A 6,300-nucleotide genomic window follows, 5' to 3' on the forward strand; every position below is an offset into this window, starting at 1 on the left:
CACCTCTCCTTCCTCTTCTCTCCTTTCCTCAGCGCTCTTCACCTCTGTTTCTTCTTCCTTCTCTCTCTGCCTTTCTCATTAAGAGACAGTTATGAGGCGCCTGGGTGGTTCAGTTGGTTAAGAGTCCGACTCCGGCTCAGTTCATGATTGCATGCTTCGTGAGATTGAGCCCCACATCAGGCTCTCTGCTGTCAGCTTGGAGCCTGCTCTGGATCCTCTGTCTCCCTCTCCCTCTCTGCCCCTCCTCCATTTGCACTCTCTCAAAAATAAATAAATGTTTAAAAAAAAAGTAAAAAAAAAAAAGTTACTTGCCAAACCACAGCTCTTTGATTTCTGTTTCCCAAATTTCTTGGCTCCTCATTTTTGTCATTGCTTTTCTCCTCTCATTCCATGCTAGTCCCTCCCCTGGTTCCACTCACCTCCCCTCTAGGGGCTTCTCCCCACACTCCCCTCCCTCAACAGGCCTAACCCCCAGGTCACGCGATTTGAAAAACGTCATCAGGAAAAAATGCTCTTGCTCTAGCCCTGTCAAAAGATGTGACGGAATGAACCTCAGTGACATCAGTCTGTGGCCATCAATGCAGTGGAAGACAGGCCTTGAAAACCAGACAAAACAGAAGGTATCACTGTGCAACCTCCTCTCAGAGGCTCACTGTGCCCTCTGAGTCAGGATAATGAGAGCACATTCTTAGAACATGACTTAACCACGCTCAGGCCTCAAACAAATTCCTGGATGTGTGTGGAAGACACGCTACCAGCAAGCCTGAGCACAAACGTGCGGGCGGGCTTGGTAGCATTCTTCAGAGCTGCTACCTGCACAAAGCCACCTTCTGAGCTGGTTAGTTTGTATTACAGGAAAAAAAACAACAACACAACATGACAGCCAGTTAGTCTGTACAGTAGACACACTCTGGGGCCGTTCATGGCTGCGTTTTCATGGTTTTGTGTTGTGTTGACTGGGTCTCTGCCTTGGGGAATTTGGGAGCCTTTGACATCATACTTTAGCAGGAAGAAATTATGGAAAATTCTTGTCAAATATAGAAAAAAGAAACAGGATGTTGTCCGTTTCCAGAACAAAGTAGGGGTAGAAAGTCACAACACAAGTGTAGTTTGTCTTTTATTTCACCTACACTTGGAGGTGTGTGGGGGGTGTGTGTGTGTGTGTGTGGTTAACATAGGCGGCTTATCTGAGTGGATTTTAAGAAATTAATTTAACTGGAAAATGATTAAATTACAAAGAGGAAAAAGCATTCAGTTGGCATCATACGGGGTCAGAGGCCATTGCTAATGCAATATTTCATCAATTGACTCATTGCTATTCTTCCATTGATGTGATTTAGTTTCTCAAATAGCCCTAATCGTGGCAGGCTTGCAATGGATACATTGCACAGATGCCTTATAATCATTTCAGTGTGTTTACTTAAAAAATTTTAAAAGCAATTAAGCGATTTAAAATGTATTTGTGTGTGTGTGTGTGTGTGTGTGTGTGTGCACATCCACAGAGAGATTGTCTAAATGTTCGGACAAGGGTTCTGAGAACACTAGGGCAAGTGTTAAATTTATACACTGTAGTGCCCTTCATGCATTTCAAAGAGCTTCATGCAGACTAATGTTAAGCTTTCTTCATACCCATTGAATATACCACTATCTCTTTTAATGCACTGAAGAAACCAGAAGACAAAGAATCTCCCTGTATTCCTTGTCCAAGGCTCCGCAACTGTTGCTGGAACCTTGAGCTTGCTGAGTGCCAGCCACTTATTTGCAGCACATATCGTAAGTGCTGGAAAACGGTGGTGGGTCTGTTTGTTAGAAAGTATAGTCATCAACTGTCATGGGGGTAGGGCTTTGATAGACTCTGCTTTTCATTTATTTTGATACACAACAGAGGATAAGGAGTCATACTAGTGGCTTTTCTCATAGAAACCTACTGGGGCGCCTGGGTGGCTCCGTCAGTTAAGCGTCCGACTTCAGCTCAGGTCATGATCTCACAGACCGTGAGTTCGAGCCCCGCGTCGGGCTCTGGGCTGATGGCTCAGAGTCTGGAGCCTGCTTCCGGTTATGTGTCTCCCTCTCTGTCTGCCCCTCCCCCGTTCATGCTCTGTCTCTCTGTCTCAAACATAAACGTAAAAAAAAAAAAAAAAAATTTAGAAACCTACTGAGGTCAGGGGTAAAACAGTGACACATGTCCGTGGGAAAGGGCAGAGTGACAGCAGGTAAGTGGGTCTGTGCGCACATGGGTGGTGGTATCTTCATGCCCTGACCTGTCCTGTGCCTCTTCCCCTTTATCTTCGTTGCGCAACGTTGTGTCCAGAGTTGAGAAAAGCAGGCAGAGTTTGATGCAGGGGAGCCGAGCGCCATGGGCAGGATGACAGACTGTCCTGCTGCCCCCAAAGAGGCAGGGGGGCGCAGTCACACATTCATTCATCGAACGCTTATGAAGCACTTAGGTGCCAAGTGGTGTGCTGGGTTCTGGGGACTCACAGAGGAATAAGGCCTGGCCTCTGTGCCTGTGGGGGAGGAAGGAAAATAAACAAGACCATGAGTAAGTTTGACAACAGAGGTAGGTGTGGGCCTGGGAGAGGGAGAGGGGGAGATGCGAGAGTGGAAAGAAAAGTTCTCACGGTGCCTCCACGTATCGCTTGAGGCCCTACTCAGTGTTGCCTGCTGGGGCCGGTTCCCTTCAGACGGAAGCATTTCTCACAGTGCCAGACGCTGGCTGGACCATGAGCTGGATGACGTCTGTCGTCAGCTCTCCCAGCCTTCCCGACTCTGCCCTCTTCCTCCCTCCCTGCCCTTTCTTTCCCTTCCTGTCTGGAAGGGGGATCCTGACGGTCTTCTAGGAATCTGCTTAGGGCGGCCACACACACAGTCGATCAGGGTTCATTGAATCGAATTGATCTGAAAGGTATTCATGTTAAGCCATAAATGACTAAGGTGGGGTGCATCTGGGAGCGTGTGCATTTATGAGGCCTCAAAGCCTTAAGCAGAAAGGGCTTCAGTCAGCTTAAGGAGAAAAGCGTTTGCTTAGTGGGCTGGAGTGTTCCTGGCACTTCTGAAATCACATATTCTGGACAGTTGCCTACTCTTTCTGCACTTAAAGCTGGCCCTGTTTCCAAACATCCAGTCTTGCATGTTTCCCCTCCTGGCCCTCTATTGTGGCTGCACGATAAGGCAAGGGCGGGGGCTGACAACTGCTAATCTGAGACCTTCTGGCTGGAAATCCTGTTAAGACTGCGGACACAACCACGGTGAGGCATTTGAGAGACAAGTGATGAAAACCAAAGGTGGGTGAGTAGGACATTGAGATGTTGTCCCTTCGAAATGCACTCATTCTTCTAGTTCATTCTTGACCCTGTGCATGCTGCAAGCACACAGCTGGCGGGAGTGCAGGACTGGGGGGAGACATCGGGAGAGGGCAGATGTTTTGAAGTCACATTCCTAACATTAGGTGGAAGGAATCACCACATCATTGTCCCCACCGTGTTCCACTAGGATTCTCCCAGGGGCCGTATGTGGGTGCACAGAAGTGTCCTACTGGTTAAAGTACAGCTTTTGATTTGCATAGCCCCGTCCAATTGAGGCTGGGTAGTTCCAGTAAGTTCTATTAAGAATAGTCCCCTTGTGTGGTGCCTGGGTGGCTCAGTTGGTTGAGCGTCCAACTTCGGCTCAGGTCATGATCTCTCAGTTCACGAGTTCAAGCCCCACGCCGGGCTCTGTGCTGACAGTGAGGAGCCTGCTTGGGATTCTCTCTCTCCCTCTCTCTCTACCCCTTCCCTACTTGCATGCTCTTTCTCTCTCAAAATGAATAAATAAAAAACAACAACAAAAAAGAATAGTCCCCTTCTAGGATCCTATGCAGTAAAGACTAGTAATTAAATGTTTTTCAAACCCCAACTGAGTTCATTCTGAGGAGCTGTGTTTTTTTAATGTTTATTTATTTTTGAGAGAGACAGAGAGTGTGCAAGTGGGGAGGGGCAGAGAGAGGGAGACACAGAATCTGAAACGGGGTCCAGGCTCTGAGCTGTCAGCACGAACTGTGACAAACTGTGAGATCATGACCTGAGCCAAATTTGGACACCTAACCAACTGAGCCACCCAGGCACCCTGAGCTATCTTTTTTTTTTTTTTTTTAATACTATCAACTTTAATTAAAGTTTAAGAAAGTGGACATCTCCTAGCACTGTCCAATAAAAATATAATGGGAGCCACCTAATTGAAAATTTTCTAGGGGTGCCTGGGTGGCTCCGTCGGTTAAGCATCCGACTTTGGCTCAGGTCATGATCTTGCAGTGCGTGAGTTCGAGCCCCGCGTCGGGCTCTGTGCTGACTGCTCAGAGCCTGGAGCCTGTGTCAGATTCTGTGTCTCCCTGTCTCTCTGACCCTCCCCTGTTCATGCTCTGTCTCTCCCTGTCTCAAAAATAAATAAAACGTTTAAAAAAAAAAGAAAATTTTCTAGTAATCATATTTTGAAAAGTAAAGAGCCAAAATTAATTTTCATTATATATCTTATGAACCCACTCTATTAAAACATTACCATTTCAACATATGATTGATAAAAGAATTATTAAGGAGATATTTTACTTCTTTTTGTACTCGCCATGCAAAGCTGGGTGTGTGTTTTTCACTTCCAGTGCATCTCAACAGGGACAAATGACATTTCAGCTGTTCAGGGCAACGTGTGGCTGGTGGTTATCTCATTATACTGGGAAAGTCTTGGTATCTTTCAAATGGCAGCAGTTTAGATACCTTCTCCAGATAAACGTATTTAAATTGAAGGAACGAGTGTGCTTTGCACAAGCGATACCTGAATGCGGTTGTAGAGAGTGAATTTAAGGGAGTGGGTGTTTGAATTTGGGTTTAGTGGCTTAATAAATGAAAAACTATGACCACACTTTCTTTCTTCTTCTTCCTTTTCTTCCTTCATTCCTTTCTTTTCCCCTCCCTTCCTTCCTGTGAAAGAGTAGTCTTGGCTTGCAATCTGATACATTACCAGGGCAAATAGCTATTCTGCTGGCACCTGCTACCAAGCCGTGAGACCACGAAATTGGAGACTGGAAAGGAACCTTGGCAATCATGTTGGACCTCGTCTCTCCTTGGAGATCATGTTGAATTGTGCCCCTCTCTGTGCCTCAGAATCACAGACAGGAATGTCAGGAGAATACTGATTCTTGGAGCCCCCTCAGAGAATCAGATTCAGTTGATCTGGGATGGGGCCTAGCTATCAGTTTTAAAAATCCCCCAGGTGATTCTAATGTATGGCCTGGGCTCTGAACGCAGAAACATCCCCTTCCTTTTACAGGTGAAGAAACAGAGGCTGGGTTAAGTGACTCACCTAAGGTCTCACAGCTGGTTAGAGGCAGGAAGTGGGGCAGAATCCGGGTATTCATCTCTACCCCATCTCATATACAGAAAGACATTTCAATAATACCTCCATAGTGGGTCTTTTTCCTGTTTGACCTCAGAATTATTCTCATTCTAAATTGAGGTACAGTACCCAGCTCAACTTAGATTTGGCATCACCTCCAAGAAAAGACTCTGAGCCCTTATTTCCCAGAAAATCTCCAGATCAATGAATGATAACTTTGAAATGATTCTCATCGGGGACGATGGCCCTAAATGCCTCCCATTTTAGGTCCACTTGGGTTCTGCAACTCTATACTTTATAATAGAGTTTCATTGCAAGAGTAGGGAGGAATCCCAAAGGAGCAGACACCTGAGCCTGATCAGTCTTGTCTTCATTGACTCACAGCTAAAGCTGGAACAGCTCATTGACGACAGCCTTCCAGGTAAATATATCCACGCACCAAGAAGGCAACACGCGTGAGGAGGGTGGGTTGGGGAGACTCTGGGAGGGGAACCGTCATTGCCCAGCCTTCGCGTTTCATGCCTTGGCACAACGATGCAGGCTCTGTTGCCAGACCTTCCAATTATTCCAGAAGACAGGGATGCAGGTTTGTGTTTGTTTTGTTTGTTTTTGTGAAATATCCCAATTTGTGATGTTGACAATGAATTCAGTTTTTTTTAAAAATTTTTTTTTAACGTTTATTTATTTTTGAGACAGAGAGAGACAGAGCATGAACGGGGGAGGGTCAGAGAGAGAGGGAGACACAGAATCGGAAACAGGCTCCAGGCTCTGAGCGGTCAGCACAGAGCCCGACACGGGGCTCCAACTCTCGCACTGCGAGATCATGACCTGAGCCGAAGTCGGACGCTCAACCAACTGAGCCACCCAGGCGCCCCATGAATTCAGTTTTTAGAAAGTAACCCTAAAGGTCAAATAAAGCCCACTCTTTCATAAGCT

The sequence above is a fragment of the Acinonyx jubatus genome, chromosome E1, assembly GCF_027475565.1.
Source record: "Acinonyx jubatus isolate Ajub_Pintada_27869175 chromosome E1, VMU_Ajub_asm_v1.0, whole genome shotgun sequence".
Classification (NCBI taxonomy): domain Eukaryota; kingdom Metazoa; phylum Chordata; class Mammalia; order Carnivora; family Felidae; genus Acinonyx; species Acinonyx jubatus.